The 24705-nt window shown below is 33.4% G+C and overlaps 1 long non-coding RNA gene across 1 annotated transcript in view; it reads right to left on the bottom strand.

Moving 5' to 3' along the window:
* LOC143646168 (uncharacterized) overlaps positions 1-24705 on the bottom strand; it is a 66554-nt gene that overhangs the window by 30927 nt on the left and 10922 nt on the right. Inside the window, exons 2-3 of the long non-coding RNA XR_013157356.1 lie at positions 24207-24449; positions 16765-16897 (exon numbers count right to left, since the gene is read on the bottom strand). This is a non-coding gene — a long non-coding RNA (uncharacterized LOC143646168). The remainder of the gene's footprint in view (positions 1-16764; positions 16898-24206; positions 24450-24705) is intronic.

Below are 24705 nucleotides of genomic sequence, written 5' to 3'. Positions count from 1 at the left end.
GGTAGGGTCAAGAAGACACATATAAATTGGGACAAGTGTCAAGGATGCTGTGGCCGAAGACATAAAGAAGGGTCAAATGAAGGTGATTCTGAAAACTCAGGCTCAAATAGAACCATTAGTTGGAGTCTTCCAAGGAGAACCATCCTTGTGCTCTGATTGCATCTGTGTTGCTTCTGATACTGCCCTTGCTTAGTTGCAAACTGGGGCTCATCCTAGAGGCACCTTCACTTGTACATGGAGCTCATCTCCAGAAAAGAGGGAGCTCAGAAAACAATTTTCACACAAATTCAGTGTGTTCCCTACAGAGATGTCACTGAATAAAATAAATTTGAATAAAGTGATTACAACAATATCTGATATAGTAAATATTCAATAAGCATAAGCTAAAGAGGAGTCATAGTCAGAATAGAAGTGCGGTAGTAGTAATGCTGATACCAGTAGAACTTTTAGCATATTTTCTCCCATCTAAAACTTATAGGAATATTCTTCTCAAAACTAAAAACTCAAAGGCATTTCTTTTAAAACAGAGGAAATATTAGTTTTAATGAGAATATATATTTTAAAAAGGAAAACCCTATTTTTAGGAGTAATAATGCACCATATTTTGCCATTGGTATACAATTTTAGATATTTAAGTAATCACTCCATAGAAGTAACAAGAATGGGAACATGGCACATGCTTGATGGTAAGGGTGAAATGAGACTTTTTTCTCCATGATGGCATAACTTGAATGTCTCAATGACTGCTTAGCTCAAGTAGCCAAGATGCCACTTTCAAATAATGAATAAGCATATCCACTTGTATGTTTCAGGCTGCAATTGAACTTATACGAGTTGTGCTTTAAAGGACATCAAATGGACTATGTCCCATCTTGAAATCCCTCTCCATTACCTAGAGTGCCAGAGTGGGGTTCATTTTATGCACCCAACATCTAAAGCCCATCTTCCTGACCATATCACCCGTCCATTGGCTACTGCCTAAGAATTTGAATAAATCCATACCTTGTCTTTGTTATCATTGTATATTTCCTCTGATGACACACACTTCTACTTATTCGGTGGATATATCTTTTCCTTCTTCAGTAGAAAAGCAACTGTCACCAGTCACAACACAACTCCCTTCAAGACTCAATGCTGGTTCCCCACACTGAGCCATACTGCTTTTTGACATCCTCAAATTATTGATTATAGGAAATGGCCCTCTTATCTATGTAAGATCACTCCTAAGCAGAATTTAATGTAGCACCAAAAGGCATATGAGCTATCTGTTCATGAATATGATCAATAACACAAGCAGCAGTCTTGAATACATATTTTAAAATATATTATTTCCACTTTATGTGAAGACTCTATTGTCCCTTTCCCTGTTCTAACCCATGACATGTGAGGATTTTGGTCTCTTGTAAAGCCAAATAAGGACCAAACACTGCCTTTCAAAGGGAGAATACAGGAAGGCAGCTTCAGGTGATCATCAGGTTCAAAATTCCAGTTATCACCCTAGGTGGTACTGAAAGGCCTTTGCCACGACTCTAGTCAGCTTAAGCGTGCATTTCTGATGCCACTAGTCTCATCTGAGCATCAGAGTCACATGGTCCTCTTTTAGAAATCTATTTCTATGTAAACAATTACCAGAAATACAGCTGATAAAACAACACGCTTTATATAATTTATTTAATATGTATAATTATATAATAAATAAAAATCATTTATTATCTCACAGTTCTTGGGTCAGGAGTCTGGGCAAGGCTTGTCTGAGTTCACTGTTTCAAGATCTCTCACCAGATTACAGACAAAGTATTGGACTAAGGGAGGATCTCAACTGAAGGCACAATTGCAGAAGGATCTTCCATGAGCATCTGTTTGTTGCCAAGATGCATTCCTTATGAGCTGTTGGTATATCCTAGATATATCAGCTTTTCTCACAATCCATACTAAATTACTGAACAAGAAATTTGGAGGGTACTCTTTCACCTGCATCTACTATCTCATTAATGAAAACTGAAACTTCTGATCTAATGTTTTATCCAAGTATCCAATGTTCTTTCAAATTAAATATGTCAGTGAATTTAAATAATTTCAAAGCTTGCCATCTACCACACTTAACTAAAATAAGATAAAGAGCATATTTGAACATCTTTCCCCCCAATATTTTGAGAAAAGGAAGAGTATCACATTCAAATGTCACAAACTTTCTAATAATATTTGCTGGTAGATATGCCAGGGTTAAGCAAATATTTCCTTGCTCATCTTAGTAAACTCACGTCTTTGGAAATTTTTTTTGGTTATTTGGCTGATATAAAATATATAATTCAAGGGCCCATCATAGTTTCACATAAACATATATTTAAAGGGTAAACAAATTAAAATTGACATGGTAGTCTCTGGTTTTCAATAAAAATCCATTATAAATTTTGTAATAAATTTTGACCTTCTGTTAGCATTTAAGAAATATAAACCTTATATAATTATTTTAATTTTCTAGAACTGACAAAATAGAATAAAGACTACATAAGTATACATATTTACATAATATATAATGTACACAAATACATATACAATAAATAAATACAGAAATGGATTGGCTTTTACAATGGAGATTTATCAACTTACAGTTCTAAAGCTGTGAGAATGGTCACGTTAAAGCACCCTCTGAACTGCTCTGTCAGACAGGGATGCACATAATAGCATCTGCTGCTCTTTCCCTCCTGGATTTCATTGCTTTATCTTCTGGCTTCTCTTTCTGTAACTTTTCTCTTTGAGCTTCTCTGTGTTTCTCTTTCTCTCAACTTCTCTGGGGTTTGCCCGTGTCTTCTCTCTGTCTCTTTTCCTCTTATAAAGAACTCCAGTAAGAGGATTAAAACCCACTCTGAATGAGCTGGATCACATCTTAATTTAACAATCTTTTACAAAAAGATCCAACCTACAATGGATCCGCACCCACAGGAATGGATTAGCTCTAGGAGCATGATCTCTTCTGGGGTGCATACTGCTTCAAACTATCAAAATTACAAACTTAAATTTACCTGCATAAACATATTCTCCATTGTACTAAATGAACAATGAGGGTTCTGAATCGAATTTGCCTTTCTCATTACTCAAGCCTGGGAATATCCTTATCTTGCTCCTAGTAGTAAATGGTGCTTTTCTCCAATTACAAACTATTCTCCACTCACCCATCTTATGTGCAAATAGGGTAAGTCATATAGATAAATCACTTAACGCAGTAACAACTTTGAAAACTTATTATAATTCGTTTTGGAAAGCAATATTTTAGTTTTCCATTTTTCCTAACCCCTTAATTTAGCACTTATGTTTCATTTTTACCTTTAGTCCCACAGTTTGGTCAAATATATAACTCTTTCAATATTGTATCCCTTCAGTCTAATGATGAAAAATGTAGAGTAATTTTAAGTGGGTAGGGATGAAAGCAGTTTATAGTTAACATTGTTACGGAGCTGCATAAAAATTCAGCAAAAATATTTCCTTTACACTTTCAAAACAGAAGCTAATAACTGTATTTGTCAGTTTACTAAACTCTTACAAATCTTTTACAAATGTTACTGGAGTCTATTTCATATTTCAGGAAGAAATATATTCTTATTGATTTCTGAGAAAGAAAATACTGAATCTACAATGGCAACTTTTAGTAATATTTAAAAGGGAAATAATTTGTTCTCCTGCATTTATCAATTCAGTCAGTGGCTAATTTTCTACCTTTCTGTAAAAAAAATACTTATCTCATTTCCCAAATGTTTGTATATTAATGTATTATGCCTAAAAACATATCAAAATCACAAAGATGAACATATTTCACTGGGTATGCTCTTTCATAACAGCTTTCAAATGTTCTTGGAGGGGATCCTCTCTCATCAATTTGAATAAAGATTTGTCCATGAAACCATTCATGTATCTTTAGAATTATTGTATTCATACTATATTGCATTATATAAGAATTGTTATCTATAAAAGAAATGACATCCACTAAACCTTATTTGCATAAAAATGAACATTTTCAGCATTTCATTACATAATAAAATATGGCAACAAATATGAGAAACATGTCCAAATTAGGACAGATGAGTAGTTTTTTGAGACAGCTGCTGGCTTGGCAAAGTCATTATGAGTTTTATACCGATATTTTTTCCTGTGTCTAACTTGCTATAACTAAACTTCATTAACACTTTAGGAAATATGATCCTTCCTCCATCTGGTACATGGCTTTTAAAACTCATTTGCTGTAATTCAGAAAATCTGGAAACAGCTGGCAAAAAATATATTTCTATCAAATCTTCAGTATCATATTTGAAAAATCTGTTCCTTTGCCTACATTTTTAATACCCAATATTTTCTTCATTTTTCAACTCTGCAAACTCTTCCTAAATGCTAATTAGGTGGCTTGATTTTTGATTATCAACATTAACATTAATCTCCCACATTTAAATTGTATATGTTGATAATTCAAAAGATCTGTATCCTTATAATGTTTAAAGCAGGAGAGGCTCCTTTTTTTTTTTTTTTACAACAAAGATTTTAGATTGTGCCTTTCAATATATATATATAAGATCATTAAATGTATATTTAGCACTTTCATTTAACTTTTTTTTTGCTTCCTTCTTAGATATATTATGCACATCTAATATATATTTTTTTCTGTTGCTAAAATGTCAGTTCAGTCTATTAGCCACTTTATATTTTTCTGATTTTTTTCACAACTTTTAATATTGACTAACATTAGTTACTTGTAAGAATTTAAGCACGTCCCTAAAAAGTAAAAAAAAAAAAAAAAATACACATTTTTATAAAAACATATACAATCTCATAACACAGATAGGTAAAATTAAGGAAAATTTGTAATATAACCAAGAAGAAAAGGTAATAAAAATAATATCACTGCCTAAAAGATCTTTTAAAATAAATAGTTCTATTTACACTTAAGTGGTCAGTTGTCGGGAAAGAATCTTAAATACTGCAGTTAAGTGAATGCAACCTATTTACAAAAAGTATTCTTAAAAGCACTGAAGAGTTGCCTAGAATATCTAAGTAAAGATGAGGCAGTTTTCAGCAGTTTTGTTTTGGAGACATTATCATAAAATGGTGAACTTAACCATTGTAGATTCAAAATTAACCAAGTGATGAGACCCAGTCCCAGTGCTTTTCCAAATAGTTCAATAACCTTCTCTTATTTTCCTGAAAAGTCATCATGTAAAGCAAATCCTCACATGGATTTGCAACCCAAGATCATGTCACATTTTTACTACAAAAAGTATTTCTTCTAAATGCCCAGCATAAGTAAACACCTATTATTACTGGAGTCGGGTTCCTCAAATAATCTCACAAATAATCTCCCCAGCAAAGATACAAAAATGAGAATCAAAGGAAAGAAGAGATACCCTATCTCATGGATTAGAATACTTATAATGGTAAAGATGTTAATTATCTCCTTTTTGGAGTATAGATTCAAGAATATCTCAAACAAAATTCCATTTTAAAATTTCTTTTGATGGTGCTACTTGACAGTTTCCTAAATTTATTTCAAAATACAAAGAGCCAGGAACAGACACAGTATTATTAAAGAAGAATATCATAGTCAGTGAACTTTTACTAACCACAGGATTTGTTAAGAACTGTTACATCAGTTCAGAAATAGAAAAGTACACTGGTGGAATGAAAATGAGAGTTAAGAAATAGACACTCTCTACAGACACTTAATATTAATACCTCAGTGCAGTGAGCAAAAAACAGACTAAAACAAACAAATAAACAAAAAAACAATGCTAGATGATGATCCAGCTGAAAGAAGAGTATTATGGGTTAAAGACATAAGAACATAGAGCCAGATACCTGAGTTCAAATCTTAGAATTGTGATTACCAGCTTTATAATCCTGAGCAGTTAGTTAACCTCTGCCTGCTCAGTTTCCTCATCTGTAAAAATGTGATGATAATGGCATGCTTCTGTCAGAGGGTTTTTTGTGAAGATTAATTGAATTAATCTATGTAAATTGCTATGTTAAATGACTGACACCTAGTAAGCACTGCATACTGAACATTATCCATAAAATAATTATCTCCATCATCACTAGCATTATCATGACATGGGCAAACAAATGCATTTGCAGTTCTACCCTGTGGTGTACAGTGTCAGTTCAAGGTAGGAGAATGAACTAAATGACAAGACAATGCTTTACAGTTACTTTATTTCTGTGTTTAAGAGATGCAGGTGATTTTGGTGGGTATAGAGTTGGAGGCCATTTACATTCTGTAGTTTGAGAGCTGATGAAAGACTCAATATTCCCCATTAAGTTTGCATGTTTACAACAATTTTATCACAGGATTGGCAGATAATTGTATCACTGTATTGGTATATTTTAAAAATTCTTAAAAATCCACCCCACCCCTTCTTATCCACTTGCTGAAACCATTCTCATCTTTCAAAGAGAAGATCGTGCCTTCCATTCTTACAAGAAGACTTTCTGGCATATGCAAATTCAAATTTATCTCTTTTCTATTTTCCAATACTGTTCATAACACTCATCATGTCTTTTTTACAGCAGTTTTAATCTGTTGAGTGGTTAAAAATTTGGATTTTGAAAAGAGCCTTGATGAGAAACTCCCCAAGGAGGCCAGTGAGCCTGAGATTGAGGAGTAGGTGACACTGGCAGCAGGCAGGATGGGAGATTGGTGGGCCTTGTGGGACCTAGCAAAGAGCGTGGCTTTTATTCTAAGTGCAGTTGGCAGCTGTGGAATACTTTTGTGGAAGATCAATAGTTGTCCTTATGTGTCCAGTCTCCTTTCATTTTTATTAATAAGACCCACAAAATTTAACTGGGGATATGGCTGTTTGGAAGAGCTACTTTTCTCAGCCTTCTTTGCGGTTAAGGTCATGTGACTGATGCTCTGGCCACTGGCGTGTAAGGAGAAGTGTATTCAACTTCTGAGAAGAATCCTTGAAAGGAGGGTGTGATCCTCCTTCCACACTCACTTGCCTTCTTGCTGCTGGATGGGATGTAGACTAAATGGCTGGAACCTCAACAGCATCTAGGACTTTGGAAATGGAAGCCAGAAATAGAGGCACCACAAGCCAGATAGAGCCTGGATTCCAGGCACCACTGAGCTGCCGTGACAGTCTCAGACAGCCTCATGTCAGATGTCTCTACAAAAGGCAAATAAGCATCTGTCTTTTTTTTTTTTTAAGTTTCGAGTAAGACATATATAACTTCAAGAATAAGTTCTATCAGAGACCAATTTAGGGTGTCTGAGAAAAACAACCTCTCTAAAACTCAGTTTCCTCATATGTAGCATAGGAATCATAATACTTGCCTTATCAGATTGTATTGATATTAGCTTTAATATTAACAATGTGCCTATCAGAGTACATATCATTATTATTTCCAACATGACACAAATATATTAGAAAGTAGCATTAAAATTTAAATATTATTCAATATATTGTTTAAATCCATCTGAGAACCAATAAAAATGTCTTAGACCTGTAGATATTTCATAACTATTTATTGCTTATAATGGGGACAGAGTGACACGTTAAAGTTCAATCCCTAATTTTACTGTGCATTTTTTTTGAAGCCACTGAACAGCAAAGATAGTGCTTTCTTCCCCTATTTTCATACATTTAGTGCTACATAGAACTGATCAATTTTAGAGTTATTGAATAAATCCATTTTCCCTTTCTGTTGTTCTCATATAATCACAATATAAAAACCGAAGGAGAAAGAAGGAGAAAGAGTCAAAGGAATATTAGAATTATGCTTTTATGAGTGAAATGTATTACAGTTAATGGTCCTGGATACTCCAGTGTGTTTTCATTAGGTGTCATTATGTTATTTAAATAGCACTTCTTTTTCTTGTTATGGCTATTAGATTGTTTGGGTTTCTAAACTTCTAATGTCTTTAAAAGAGTTTTGTCTTTCAAAAATGAGCACTCCAGAAGAACTTATTTTCAAAATTAATTTTTAGTTGATCACTGAGACTCCTGAGCATATTTCTTCATACAGGAGATGATAAAAACAATCTTAAACATCATTCCATTATTATAGAATCCTACCTTCCCTCTCTTGGTGAGGGGACATGATTTTGTTTGTATTATGCTTTAAAATGGAAAGATATACAAAAACTTATGTACCATCGTTTTATAAGTAATATATTCTGATTATCTATGGAAGCCATGATGCACATATTTTTCTGACAATTCAAGTGATAACAATTTTTTATTATTTTGTTTTTCTAGATATTTACTCTGTCTTTTAATTGGTTCAGCTTTGAGAGAATATTTATTTTCATGAAATTCATTTTGAATTTAAGACAGAGCCATTCAGATTTATTGAACATCAGAATTAGGAGAAATATTCACATCTAGTTTGTGAAATGCCAAACTTCCCTATTGATGAACTATTATCTGACCCTATTTCAAAACATCTAAACATGGCTATAGCTATTTCAAAGTAAATCTCATTCAACTTTTGCCCATAGGTAATCTTCAAAAGTGCTCTTTTACACTAAACATGGAAATATCTACCCCCAAATTTTATCCTTAATTTTGTAGCCTTTGTACAGAAGGCTTTCACTCTTCATGAGAACCATTTAAAGAATACAAGTTGTGGCCAGCAATTTTCTGAACAACAAAAAAATGCATTTGCATTCTCCTAGGCATTTTGCTGATGTTATACCATTTGATTCCCACAAAATTAAGGTAGGTACTTTTATCTTAATTTTCTCTAGGAGAATATTAGGGCACAATTCGTAATAATGAAAGACATCACCACAGCTTTTCTATGACTTCTTCCTCCAAGCAAAGTAACAGCTATTTTATTCATTCCTAACCTGCCATCATTCAACTCTTCCTCACTATTCCAAATGTTATCAATTAGCTATGCTCCATTTTTTAATTAATTTTTTCTATTATTTAAAAATCATGTCCCAGGAAAAAAAGAAAGAAAATAAAGGGACAAAGAAATGCAGGAAAGAAAGGAAAGTGGAAGGAAAGGAAGTCTGTTCAAATATTACCTCTCTAAGTCCTGGGTTTTAAACTGTGAAGAAAGGACTCCTCATTATTACCTATAATTAGTTATGTAGGTAGAATTTGGAACCTTAAAAGTCTCCAAATTTGAAATAAAATATTTCAGTTGGACTCCTCGCTACTAGGAGTACCACTGCCATAATATATTTGTAAATATGTATCCTATAAGATCCTAAGCTTGTCATCCATAGGACAGCAGATGCAAAAAAAATATATTTGTACACTCTATAATCATTAAAGTATAATATATATTGCTTTAAATTCACCAGGTTTTATGATTCTTTCCTATTATTTGAAATGAAAAGCTATTCAATATAATTGTATTATATTATGTTGTATTAATATATTTGTATCATAGAGGGTGATTAGTTCCTAGACTACTAAACACTAACTCTCACATCTCAAGAGCTCACAATTGTATCCATGTAAAATTTCAATATATATTCCCCAATATTAATTAGCAAACATTGACTGACATGAATCTAAAGGCTTTTTCTATGTTAACTCATGTAATCCATGTAATCCTTATGTGAATATGCACTACTAGTCTCCCCTTTATAGAGATGGTGTGGCAGCCATGGAGAGAGTAAGGGATATTGCCAAAATTGCAGTTTGTAAATGGGAGTACCTTGGGTTTGAATCCAGGAAATTCAGCTCAAGTCAATGCTTTTAATTACCAAACCCTTTCTCATGTAGGTTTTATCTGAAATATCTATAATCTCTAAATATAGATACTTTGCTGGTTTAAAAGGATGTATGTACCCTAGAAAAGCCATGGTTAATTCTAATCTCATTTTGTAAAGGCAGACATTTCTTTTAATCCCTACTCAGTACTGTCTGTTTGAATCTGTAATTAGATCATCTCCCTGGAGATGTGACTCAATCAAGGATAGTTATTAAACTGGATTAGGTGGGTCTTATTAGTTTACTGGAATCCTATAAAAGAGAAAGCATTTTGGAGAATGTGGGAGATTCTGAGAGAGCAGAGAATGACATAACCATGAGAAGCAGAGTCTACCAGCCAGTGACCTTTGGAGATGAAGAAGGAAAATGCCTCCTGGGGAGCTTGTTGAAACAGGAAGCCAGGAGAGAAAACTAGCAGATAACACCGTGTTCACCATGTACCTTTCCAGATGAGAGAGAAGCCCTGAATGTATTTGCCATGTGCCTTTTCACTTAAAAGAAATTCTGAATTTCATCAGCCTTTTTGAATCAAGTTATCTTCCCTGGATGTCTTAGATTGGACATTTCTATAGACTTACTTTAATTGGCACATTTCCATGGCCTAAAAGTTGTTAACCTGCAATTTATTAAATTCTCCTTTCTAAAAGCCATTCCATTTCTGGCACATTATATTCTGGCAGCTAGAACAGAAAATATACTCAATCACATTGAACTTAGAATTCACGGCACAAAACACACTCTATAAGAATGATTGTGATTATAATGACCCTCAACTATTGAATATCTGTATCATTTTCAACAGCACACACATGTACACACACATATTCACATACACACAGATGTGCAGAATCATTCCTAGAAAATATCTTTAGGGTCCAATCCACTCAGATTTTTTTTTACTTCAGGGAGCAAATGGTGATATTACACATGGCTTGAAAGCTAATGCTGAGACAGATCTGATTGCATAAATTTATAAATCACCTATCATGTCACTTTCTTATTTCTTCCACAAGCACTTCTGAAATGACATTAAAAAAAAAAAAACATTTATTTGGCAATTGGTTCCTTGCTAGGCTCAAGATATTCTGCCTTTCCCCTCAAGGTCTGATCTGAGTACCAAAATCATCCCATCTCAGACCTACTATTGGGGATTGAATCATATACGCCACACAACAAATATTAACATTTTACTCTGTTTCTGAGGGTATGAATCCATTTATAAATAGGCTTTTTAGAAGATATTATTAATTAAGGTGCAACCCAATTGAATCAGGATTGATCTTGATCCTTTTGACGCAAAGCCATATAAAGAGAGGATATTTAGATGCAATCAGTTGGAGGAAGCCAGAAGTCAGAAGAAGACAGAAATCAGAAGAAAGTAAAGAGGAGAGAGAGATTGCCACATGGGGATCTTTCATCACCAGAATTCTCCTGAACCTTGGAAGAAGCATGGCCTTGTTGATGTCTTATTTTGGACTTCTAACCTCCCAAGTTGTGAGATAATAAATTCCTTTTGCTCATGACAGCCAATTGGTTCCATCACTGGCAAACTAAAATACCTTCCGAACATTTTTTTTTTTTGGATGGACAGGCACCGGGAAATGAACCCTGGTCTCCAGCATGGTAAGCTAGAATTCTGCCACTGAGCCACCATTGCACTGCCCAAAATCTATATTTTTTTTATCAAGAGCCCTTGGGAATTTGTATGCACACTAAAGTTCAAGAAGCACTGCTTCAAACTATTCCAATGGACTACTTTCTAATAGTTTAATTATTTTGCACTGTCCAATATCATAGCTACTAGCCACATGTGGCAATTACATTTAATATAGATCTTAAAAAATGAAACAACATTAAATTTTCTATTCTTCACTAAATTAGTCACATTTCACGTGTTCAATAAATACCCACGTAGCCAGTTGGTTAACACAGGCACAAAATATTTCCAGCATTGCTGAAAGTTCTGCTGAAAGAGCTGCTGTAGGTCAAGAGTGGGTAAATTATTCTGAAAGAGGTGAAGAATTACATGTATGTGGTGGTACAAAATATATCTGGCTTTCCAACTAATGCTAGAGCACCTCTGCCATCAAATATAGTTACAGCAAGGGGAGACGGACAGATCACCACTCTTTAAATCGGCAAAACCTTGATACTTCTGATCAGAGGCATAATGCAGTATTCCAGGATATAATAATAGTATCAGCAAATTATCTGAAGCACAATAGTCCACTTAATCTTTTTTTTTTTTTTTTTCATGAGCAGGCTCCCAGAATCGAATCCAGCACAGCAGGTGAGAACTCTGTCACTAAGCCACTGGAGTCTGCTTAATTTTTGAAACCTTCTCTTCATGAGTGCCTCACCCTCCAATAATGTATTAAAAAATTGTTTCTGTGAGAATTCTAGAATATTTCAGTTTTATATTTAGCAAAAGATACTCCTTTCTATATCCCTAATTTACTACCATTGAGCCTGGAAATTAGTTTCCTTTTGTAATCATATCCCTGATCATATCCTGCTCGCTTGAGTAAGAACTTTCCAAGATATTTCTATGAGTAAGAACTTTCCAAGATATTTCTAAATAGTAAGTTAAATACTTTATTTCAAAATAAATATCAAATCCATTAAAGTTCAAATGATGAAATGATACAACTTTTCATTTTACCCTATTTTAAACAATCTTTCATAATAATAAAACAATTTATTTCAATGCTAACAATTTATATGGGTTAAACATCTTATCTTGATTTATGGTGCTTAACCTATTTCCTTTATTTAAAACTGGCCATTTACTTTGACTGGTAAATAATCTTTTATTGTAGGTAGGAAAAAATTCTTTTTTCTCAGCCTCATTAAATTATTTGTCCTGATTATGTAAATTAAAATATTTCAATAATGGAGTAACTTGAAATACATAATGCTACAGACAGATAATTATACTGTAAATTTATTATAGCATGTTTGCTGTTTCAATTTTACTCTTCAATCAAGAGTTATAAAATTTGTAGCTAAATATTCAAAGTATAATTACTTTAATAAATGTGCCATATCTTGCATGTATCTTCATTCTCCTATTCATTAAAAGAATTGCAACTAAGCACCAACAGAAAATAGCTTGAGTCTTCCATATCAACATATACTTGAATTTTAAAACTATAAAATTTAATGGAAAAATTTTAGCTTCGAAAGCCAACTGATCACTTTGCCGAACACTCACAGCTGTATGCCAAGTAAACTTTCTTTTCATGTTGTATGTGGTTTCTTCTAAAATTAAAATTTTCATTAGGTGCTTTCTCAAGAAAAAGATTAAAAATATGGGAAATAATGTGTATATACACACATACCACATACCACTGTGCATAGATACACAGGCAATCTCATTTAGTGATTTACTGTTTTGATGTTCCATGTAAAAGTCAAAATGTCATTTTTTTTAACCTTCCATAGGTAGTTTTAAAGCAGTCTTAAACTAGATTTGAAATTATGTATAGTTCATCAGTTATACCACAATTCTGTCCTGACTAATGACTGTAAATTCTTATATATTATATTTAATAGATTATCCTGACTTAGTTATATGCAGTCCTGGTGTTAAAACTTCAATGCTACATTGTCAGAACAAATAGAAAAGTTTCATTACATAGTATAAAAGGTGTTTACAGGGTGCACAGGTGGTTCAGTGGTAGAATGCTCATCTTTCATGTGGGAGACCCGGGTTTGATTCTCCGACTGTCCACCCCCCCCCAAAAAAATGTGTTTACAATAGTGAAAAAAGCATGGGGAACTAGAAGATTCTAGGTCTGTCAAAATTATAACTTTCATCTTGGATTAGTTGCCTAATATTTATGACCTTCTTTTCCTCATCTTTAAATGATTTTGGGAAGGATTAACAGGATAAATGTGAACATACATTAAAGTTACATTATGTTTTTAAAATATTAGCCATTATGAGTAAATGACACCTACTCATAATAAGCAGATGGCCTTTCTCTCCTATGTGCCTCAATTTTTCCTTTTTATTCCCTCTTTAGCAAGTACTTGACATAAAGTTATAAGAATCTTAAGGCATTTTTGAGCAACAAACTCTATAATGAAAGAGACAGAAAAGTTTTCTTAATCATATTGATAAATATCATTATCCCACACTTGGAGTTTTACAAACACGGGTTGTCATTTTCTGACTTATGGTACCAATTACAGGATTAGAGAATATTTAAATAAAAGTTTTGTGTGTCACTCATGGAAAATGATACTTATTTGTGACCACAGGAACTATCCACTACTCAGCATTCCTTCCGCTCCCATTTTACCATCTCATTCAGAAGATAAATATTCAATGTTAGCACAGTTTAGAAAATTTGGGGGCAAAATTGGAGTTGCATAATGTCTAATGTGTCTTCTCTTCTCTTTGAATCTAATGAATAAAAATACAACTAAAAACATCCCTCAGCCAAATCAATCTAAATGATGATACATAGTTCATAATGCAATATAGCAATTTGCGAATGATTTAACTATGGCCTAATGATGGCACATATGTATTTCCATAATAAATGTTAATAATTTGTATTTATATAATAATTATTCTTCTCAGTTCAAATAATACATCTCTTTTCAAAACAACATCTTTACCCTGGGATATCATCTCATCTGAAATTTTCAATACAGCCTCTAAATTCTGAGAATACTTTTTGTCTTTTAAGTATTTACTGCACAACTATATAGAAGTGATAACAAAAAAAGAGAGTGATCTCTCACCATATAGTTTGTGTATATTAAAGTAGTAAATATACGTAAAGTACCTAGTATAGAACTAGCTCACAGCTGTCACATGCTAAATTCAGGAAATGTCAGCTTTTGTAATCCTCACCAGCACACATATTTGTATGTCCTTAATTGATTGATGGCTCATTCACTACCTACTTACTAAATTAAGTGAATTAGGATACCTGTACATAGAAAGTCTCAATTATGTGTTGTTCATGTTTCCTGAGTAAATAAAGTAAAATACTTGAAAATTTTATTGACCTAAAAGATGATAGATGGGGCAAGATAACTGCTGTAGTTCTTTTATGGCTAAATTGACCCTATATTTATATTTTAATCAATCATATTTAATATTTTCTATGGCTCTGTCCTTGCAATCTTTAAGCTAAAATTTGACAACTATATGTTAGTGTCTTCAGGGTCAAAACTTTATGTATCTTTTTCTTTTTCTTGCTCCTGATCTCACTGAAGAGAATAGTCTTCTAGCTGTAATCATTGTGAAACATGACTTTCTTGTAGAAGTACAAATTCGTTGAAAAAATTGCAAAACTGAAAAAATTCATGCCCTTTTACTAAGTAATTCCATTCCTAATGTAATACCTTACAGAAATGTCTTAACACGGTTACAAAAAATAAAAATAGGAAAATCATTCATGAAGGCACTATTTGCTACAATAGAAAATTAGAAACTACCCAAATGCCTATACCAGAGTTCTATTTTATTTATATAATGTAATAGTATTTAGTAAGGAGAATGAAAAAGCTACAATCACATGCAAAAACATAGAGGAGTCAAAATGAACTTAATATTAGTAAAAGGAGATAGATCTAAGAATGTATACTGAATGAATTAATTCATAAAAATTTCAAGATAGGCAAAATTCTTATTCATATTTGAAATCAAGATAGGGCTTACTTTGTATGTGGTATGTAGTGGGGAATAGTGATGAAAAGAGGCACAAAGAATGTTTTACAGGTGCTGATAATTGTCTGTTTCTTATGTGACTTTCTGTTTTTAAGTAATGGTCAATAAAAAGTTTACATAGTTTCTTTGCGCTCTTCCCATTCTAATTTCCTCTAAAAATGCACCTTAATTTAATATATTTTATTCTTGAAAATATTTTAGCACCTTAATCAGAATTCTTATAAGAATATATTCACATTATTTAATGTTAATTTCTTAAATATCTTAGTGCCTTAAGTCTCTAAGTTTTAAATAACCTGTCAGTTGAATTTTTAAAAAAAATTTTAAAAATCTATATACGAATTTTTAAACAAGGTATATATACAAAGTATATTTATATATGATTTCCATGATATATGTTAATAATTTCTATTTATATAATAATTATTATTTTCAGTTCAAATATTTTATTTGTTTTCAAAACAGCAACTTTTGATCTTAGGTCATCATCTCAACTGAAAGTACATATACATACACACATACACGCACATATGTTTTCAGTTCTCATAACTGTTAAAATACAATTTTAAGTTCTAGACATTTCAGTTTTATGGAAAAGACTTATTTAAATTGACTTTTTATACATGAATAAAGTAATATTTGCTGGAATGAGAAACAATTCAGCAGTCCTCATTTCTACAAATATAGATACTGAGAAAATTTGACGACATGAAAAATTAAATGGAAATGGCAAAACTATTGTTTTAAGAGATTTCACTGAACACCCTCAGTTTGTCCTGGTTTATACCTCAAAAGTTTATAGTGATTTATCATAAAAAATCATTTGTAATTTGTATCAAGCCATGAGGTGAGAATTGAATTATGTTTTCCATCTGATATGTCGATGGTAAATATTGGATTGGATTTTAGAAGGAATTTTCTTTTTCAGGCATTGTCGTTATTCCTTTGCTCACTGCAATCAGCAATAAAGTACCATGCTTTGAATTGCTGCTTTGTTTGTTATACTGGAGTTTTCTAACACCAAGATGATATTCCATGTTGTCATTCCAAATATGTGTGACAGCGGTGAAAAAGGCAATAGCGACAGTACAGATAAGGTAGGGTTGGCAAATGAGCTTCTATCAAGGCCATTTTTAAAGAAGACTTTAAATAGAAAAAGAATCTAGAAACTAATTAAAATTCCTTGTATTCCTATGCACTTTGGAAAGTTTCAGGATCCCTAAGAGTGTCATACATCATTGTAAAGGCTGCTTTACAGTTCTGTCTTTCAACTTGATCATTTTACGCATATCCTTCCGTAAGATAATTCTGCACTTGGCTGAGTTTTAAAGACCTGTTCCATTAATAGTTCTGACTTACATTTCAGAGAACTGAGGGTTGAATTAGAGAAGATGAATAATGTACATTTTGAGGAGGAACAGAGATTCCAGTGCTATGGTAAGTGACTTCCCTGGGAACACGCCCACACTGCTTAACTATTCTGTGGTCATAACTGTCAAGAAAAAGAATGGGGAGGGGAGACAGAATCATTTACTTAACTGATCACTTTAGACATAGAACATATATTAAACGACTTTCTATGCATTTTATTTCAGGAAAAATAAAATTTCATTCAGAGATATTTAAAATGACTCAGTTTAGAAACATTTCCCCATATCATCAGGGTGTCTGGGAAAAATAACCCTAATGAAAACATGCTTATTTCAAGATTGCTTCCATTATTATAAATTGTTTGTGTTCTTAATGGAGAGATAACTTATTAATTCTAAAAATTACTTTATTGTGGTTTATAATGCACTTTTAAAATATTACTGATGTTAAAAGAACCATGAAATGTACATTTATGACAAAGTAATTGTTATTCTATATATGATTTGAAGAAAACAAATGATATATAGTTTCATTCATGTAACATGACATATTTTAAAAATTATTTAGAAAAAAATTCAAATGTAAGAATATGTTTTATCTTATCTGACATGATAAATAATTTTACGTGTTTCTATTATACTAGAACTTTGGGTCTTTTGAACAACATTTTAATTATAGGTCTTGAACCTGAAAGCTTAAACATTTTTAGTGACACCAAAGAAGATTTCTGAATATTTTTTCAATTCATCATTCTCATATGATAATTTTTCTCTGATGACTTTGAATATTATCATAGATGTTTAATGCCTATGAATATATCTTGTCTTTAAATCATTTAATATGAATTTAACCCATCTGAGGAATTTGGTAGTACTGATGACATTAATGCAGTCCCTAAACTCAATTGCAGTGAGGCCATTATAAAGATTCAGTAGGAGGATGTGTATGTGAGCACTGTACGCTCCATCAGTATGAAAGGGTAGAGTGCATTCTGGCCTCTCAGGGTTCTCAGCTCCGCCCCATTGTGCTTAAAAAACCTTCATCTGGGATAATCTATTTACAATCTCTGTATCTGTTTACAACACTTTTAGAATTCAAAGGATCGATTGGGTTAGATTATGTTTAAATTTCATTATCCTTCCGGGTTTGAGTTTCTGGGATTCCATACCCAAAATGTAGGTATAGGGAGATGGTTCTCATTCACATTGGTTCTATTGTTGTCTTTTGTTGTGTTTTTCTCTCCAGTCTCTGATTTGCTCCATGTCACTATCTTGGCAAACTAAAGTTACTTGGAGAAATTATCATATTTCTCTTCGCATGGGAAGTTTGCTATAGTAGCACCAACTCCTATAATCTAGCAAAGAAAAAATTTAAGAGAAAGAAATAAATGGAAACATTTAGCTTAGGACTTCAATATTAACCTGCCAAGATACAATCTAAACTGTTCCACTATGAGCAGCCATAGAAAAGGGATTGAAGTCGATTATAAGTGAGAGTAGTTTTCTTGACTTGGAAACGTGTCTTGTATCCAAATAGTAAAATTTACTTTTCTTGGATACTTCTCTCGCCTGAACAGCTCTGGTTATTTATTTCTTTTTTTGTTCTTGTCTTTAGTCATGACCCAGCCTTGAGGGTGAAAGGATTGAGGACAAAAGTAGTCTAGTGATTTACTAAGCAATGGACTTCATTCATTGCAGAAAATCTCTTTCCTTTATTAAGGTTATTATTTTTTAAGCAGCAGATGTCAAATGCTTTCACTGAATCTGCTTAGCTGCCTAAATCAACCCTTTAAAAATCAACTTCATATTTATTGTTAAACTTAGAAATCCAGCCTCAAGTGAAGCTTTGCTAAATGTCTAAGATTAGCTTGAAAAATAAACAAACACTGTAGTTGCAAGTTCAGAAACCAAGTTAGGTTATATTTCTAATCTTTTAAAACTAATTATTTTACATTTGAAAGGTTATCTTTCATAGGAGCATTTCCTAGCATCTGCTTCAATTTTAGTTTAACTAAAATTAAACTAATTTTAGTCACCCCTATTCTTTTTCTTGAAAATATGCATTAATTATGAAAACTGAGCTGACAAATACAAATAACATTGAATTAAAGTGAATATGTAACTTTGGGAATTGAGATAATGAAAAGCAATCAATGTTTAGAGTTTTGGCCATTTACTAAGCTTATATGCAATTACTTTTTAATATCAGCACATATGTTTCTTTAAGTAAGGAATATGTTTAAGATTTAGAATGGGCATCATTATACATCAAACTGAGGTATGAATTACATTCCTTGTTTATGTAGATAAAGAATGTTGTTATATAATATTTTATAATCTAATTTACATATTCATTATCATAATTATTTTGCAGACCTGACAAGATTCTTCTGTTATTGCAAATGAAATGTTAGGAAATAGTATCCAGCATTTGAAAATATGGTAAAATAATGCATGGAATTGTATGATTCCAGTGTCATCCTGGTATTGTCTAAAAAGCCCACATAAAGATTGTTTAATTATTTATGGGAATATGCCAGTCTTTTACTTTGCTATTTGCTATTTGATTAGAGCCCAGACAATATGAATTATATTCTTATGTGCAGATTTCTCTCTAATAGAGTAGACAATGTCAAAGTTTATGATTCCATTGCATTTTCTAGTTCTATGTCTAGCCAAGCCAACTTTGTTTAACAATCATTTTTATTTTTTCAAAATGACTGTAAAGTGCTCTCATTTTGTCAAAGTGCTCTTCGAACCAGCTTTATTATTTTACTTGTTTCTTCATGAATGAGTCAATAATTCTTTAACACATATTCATATTATTCTTATATAAAAGGTATGCTTTTAACTTTTTAAAAATTGTACTTTTGACAATATAAAATATAGTTCACTCTTGCTATATTTCCTATTTTATTAGAGCTAAATTTTACATAATCAGTGACCAGAACTTAAGTTGTTAAATCAAAAAGTCCAATACAAGTTTAAAAATGTTTAACTTTCTATGATTGACAAAAAAAATAAAACAAAAAAACTTTTGTGGATAAGCTTTGATTCCTATATGATTTCACAGCTGACAAAAATGATGCAAATTGGTGCTGATTTTTCTGAAACACTTTCACTTTGTTCTCAATAGAGTTTAGCTCTAGATTTACTAGCACTCTATATCTGCTTTGAAGCAGATTTGTTCACTTATTTATGTGTCTTTATTTCTTTTTGTAAGTAGATAAGCCCTGAACTAGTTTGATCCCATTCCTCTGATTTGGTTCTTTATACTCTCTAATTGGGATGACTTATTTCTTTCTGCTCTGCCCTATGTCAGTTTGCCTACAGAAATCTGTAGTCAAGTGCAGCTTCCTTATATTCTTACAATTCAGCTTGATTTATAAGAAGGATTTAAGCATGAGCTTTTCTTAACCTGTCAGGAGACAAGTATTTCTCATCACATTTCTTATGGAAACTACACACACATTTAATGAAAAGGGAATAATAAATAAAATTTCTAAATTTAAATATTCCATCTAAATTATGAAGTTGTAATAACCAGAATATTATTATTATTACGATGATGCTGGATGGATTGTCAGTATCATAAGAGGAAAGGCCTAGTTGCTTTGAAGATTCTGTTGATAAAAATATGGATGTGAAAGGTACTTCCAATCAGCCCTTAGACAGAAATGATGAACATGACATTGCAAATTGGAAGAAATGTCATTTTTGTTTTATAGTAGCAGAGATTTTTGCAAAATTGAGTCCTGGGATTGGATGGAAGGTGGAATTTGAAGGCAATGAGCTTGGGTATCTAGCTGAAGAAATTACCAAACTAAGTGGGGAAAATGCATCCTGGCTTCTTGTACCTTGTAATAAAATGTGACAGGAAAGGTATAAGTTGAGAACTGAATTCCTGGGCACACAGAAGAAACAGAAACTGAGAGTTTGAAAAAGTCTGAGCTTTTGGAACATGAGACCCCAGAGAATATTGTCCCACATCAGGACTTAACCTAACACGAAACCAGTCAGCCATTTCAGAAAAAGTCAGGGCTGAAGATGAAGTTATACAGAAAGAATTTGTGGAAAGTCATATTGTCTGATGGTTTTGAACACTGAAGTCTGCATGCCAATTCAAAAAATATTTTGTGAGACCTGCATAATGGAACTACTGCCAGTCTGACTAAAAGGGACCAAAAAGGAACAGATTGAAGGGAATGTGACTTCAAAGGCAGGAACATGGAAGCTAAGGTCTGGAGCCAGGAAATCTCAGGCCAGGAAAGTAGATCTACCCATGCATATGAGAGGATGAGTTTGCCCTGGAAGCAGAGGGTACCCTTCCGCTTCATTGATTGGGAAGAGTGTTGTACCCTTGGGCCTCAGAGAGGGTGGAGCACATTACCTGCAGATTAGAGGGAGCCTGGTCACTGTTGCACTGTTTTGACAGGGTTGAGTGTGTGACCTACAGATGGCAGAGTTCAGATATTGCCCAGATACTTGAAGTGTGTAGGGCTGACAGTCCTGGGATATGTTAAAATCTTCACTGCAGTGTTTGGAGTGATTAGGGCCTCTGTGTACACACTTGGAAAGGTGGGACTGCCACCTTCTCAAGTCCTTAGGAGAAAACATCATTCTGTAAATGATTCTCAGAGTTTGAAATCTAATAGAGTTTGCCCTGCAGGTTTTTAGAATTGTTTGGGTCTGGCTATCCCTGCTTTCCTTCCAGTTTCTTCCCATGGCAATGGAAATGTTTATCCTTGATTGTCCCTCCTTTGTATTTTGGAAGCAGATAAATTGTTCTAAGTTTCACAGGTCCACAGTCAAAGGGGAATTTGCCTTTGAACAGATCGTACATGTAACTGATTTTCATGAGATTTTGTACTGCTTTTGACTTGGTATTGTATTTGCATTGCTAGTGAAATGTTTTAAAGCTTTTGTGATATTGTGATAGTATTAATGCATTTTACATTTAGAAAGAACACATCTTTTGGGGATGCAATGTGTGGAATATGCTGGTTTGAAACTATTATGCTATGGAACAATGTTTTTTTAGTGTATACTGGCAGCTCTGAGGTTTCTTTGTCGACCAAAGTGTGTTAGTGGTTAGCAGCAAAAACATAGCCTTGTCACAACAAATTGCTCTTGCAAAAGCAAAAGCGATATGAACAAGAGGATGCTATTTCCCTCTATTTAAAATTTAACACTCTAAACCAAAAAAAAAATCTTTATTTTTGTCTCACCCAAATGACCTCCCAGAAATGTTCGTTCTGCTAATTTGAGGTCTAGTCTATTCACTGCAAAGAACTCCAAGCCCTCTTTTCCTGGGCAAATTGTGCTTCTTCAGAAATCTTTCATGATTGATAGTTTAAAATATTATTTTCATATCCTTTAAATATCAACCTTTGCATTCCTATAAATTTTAGAAACAAACCTGCATTGGATCTTCCTATTGTACTCCCTCCTATTGTATGCTTTCTGCTATTTTTTTTCTGAGAATTGAGATAGAATTTAATTATTATTAAATCATTATTACATTCTTTTTTTTTTCCCCCAAATCATGGCATTGTCATTCTCTTTTAGGAAAATATATTAGTCAGGATCTACATGTAGTGACAGAGGACTCTTAGGCCTTGAAATCTATGGAATTTGCCCAGCTGGGTTTCAGATTTGTTTGGGACCTGTGACCCATGTTTTCCTTCCAATTTTTTCCCTTCTGAAATGTCCTACTATTGCATATTGGAAACAGATGACTTTTTTCTAAATTTTGTAGGTCCACTGACAAAGGGAATTTGCCTGAGGACAGACTACACCCATAATTGATTTAAAAAAAATATATTGTGGTAACATATATACAAGATAACATTTTCCATTTTAAGCACTTTCACATATACAATTCGGTAGAGTTAATTACATTTACAATGTTGTACTATCACCACCCCAAACAGAAATTCTGTACCAATTAAACTTTAACTCCCCTTTCCCATCCTCACCCCTGGTTACTTGTAATCTAATTTCTGTCTCTATGAATTATAAGCGGGATCATATAAAATTTGTCTTTTTGTGCTGGCTTATTATATTTAATAAGATGGTATAACTGATTTTGATGATACATTGAACTTAGAATTGTTCCAAAATGTCTTATGGTTTCTATATGTTGTGGTGGAATAAATATATTTTGCATACAGGAAGAATATTTCTTTTTGGAATCTAGAGGGCAGATAGTGGAGGCTTGGAGTTATGTCCTCCAGAAAATCATGTTCTTAATGTTAATCCATTTCTATGGATGTGAATCCATTGTAAATAAGGTCTTTGAATGAACTTTCCTCAGTAAAAGTGCCCAATTGAATTAGGATAGATTAGCCTTATAGGGAAGGCCAACAGAGAGAAAAACTATAGGGAACAGAAAGTACTAGAAGGCATAGGCTGGGAAAAGAAAGGTGAAGATGCAACCATATGCATTGTCCTGTGAAGGAAAGTCCAACCCAGAGGGAAGATACTGACTCCAGAAGAAGTTAGCTTCCTAACCTCTGAAATTGTGAGCCAATAAAGTCATGTTTTAAGCCAACTCATTGTATGGTATTTGTCTTAGCAGCTTGAAAACTAAAACAGCTTTTAGTATCAAAAAGTAAGGTGTTACAGCACAAGGACCTAAAAATGTGGAAATAACTTTGGAATTGGGTAATTTGAAAAGGCCGGAAGAATTGTGAGGTGTTTGGTAGACAAAGCTTAAATTCCTTTGAAGAAACATCAATACAAATATGAATGTTAAAGGTACTTCCAATAATACCTTTGAAGTAAATGATGCCTGTGTTATTGGAAACTTAAGGAAAGGCAATACTTGCTATAAAGTGACAGAATTGGTCACCTGACCTACATTCTGTCCTGAAGAATCAGCCATCTCACCTCCTCCTGAGGAGATTAACCCTATTTCACCAAATGAAACTCTACTGGACTGTTCTGATAGAGTTAGCTTGAAAGACATTATAAATCCTTCTCATGACCCATCTCCACCACCCTTCTTTCATTCCAGACCGCTAACTAGATTGAAGTCACAACAGGCCCTGAAAGTTGAGATACAAAAGTGCAATCTTTGACAAAGTACTCTACTTTCCCAAATAACTGTGTGATTTTACAAGTTTATATAGAAAGAAATCATGGGAATACATGTGGGAATGGAAAGGATGAATTGGGGTCAGACTGAATTAATCAATAAAGGCCAGTTAAGCAGAGACTTCAGATTCAATGTTGAAGCTCAAAAGGTTAGTTAGAAAAGGTTCTAAAGGGCTGTTCAGGTGGTTGGCCGAATCACAGACCAGAAGGTGACTGACATACATGTAGCTAAATTGCCAGAACTGCCACTGCATAATGTAGATGAGGGGATCCAGAGGTTTAGAGACACTGATATGTTACCATGGATTCATCATGTAAGACCTGCTTACTCACCTCAGAAATGTTTAAAGGATGCCATTCATCAGGATGGTGAGGAATACCTTTGTGAGAGATGTTCCATCTTCCCTGAAGGGCTCTGTGGTTGCTCTTCTCAGTAGGTCAGCTATTACTGTGGGAATGGCTGCCACTGAACGTGGATCATTACACACAACAGTGAAGATTGGAACCCAGACTGAAAGGAGCAAAGTGGCAGTGCTTAATCTTCAACGGCAAGGTCAGCATGGCTGTCAGGATGGACTGTAAAGTAAAAGTAGCAATAAGGATAGTCTGATCTGAAGGAACTATGACATTGGATAGGAGATCATGGGGTACCTAGAAGTCAAACAGATTAGGCCTGAGCTACTGTCTGGCTGTTGCCACAATGGTATCAGCAGAGTCTGAGGATGTTCAGGACCCTAATGCTGACCTTTGCAGTATGTGAGCAAGCTCAGGCATGATAATGTGGTTGAGCTGCTGCCATGGAATAGCTGTAAATCCTCTTGTTTTTACCAAA

This window comes from Tamandua tetradactyla, chromosome 9 (assembly GCF_023851605.1).
Source record: "Tamandua tetradactyla isolate mTamTet1 chromosome 9, mTamTet1.pri, whole genome shotgun sequence".
Taxonomy (NCBI): Eukaryota; Metazoa; Chordata; class Mammalia; order Pilosa; family Myrmecophagidae; genus Tamandua; species Tamandua tetradactyla.
The sequence above is the reverse complement of the archived record's forward strand: the minus strand, read 5'-3'. Positions and strand labels throughout refer to the sequence as shown.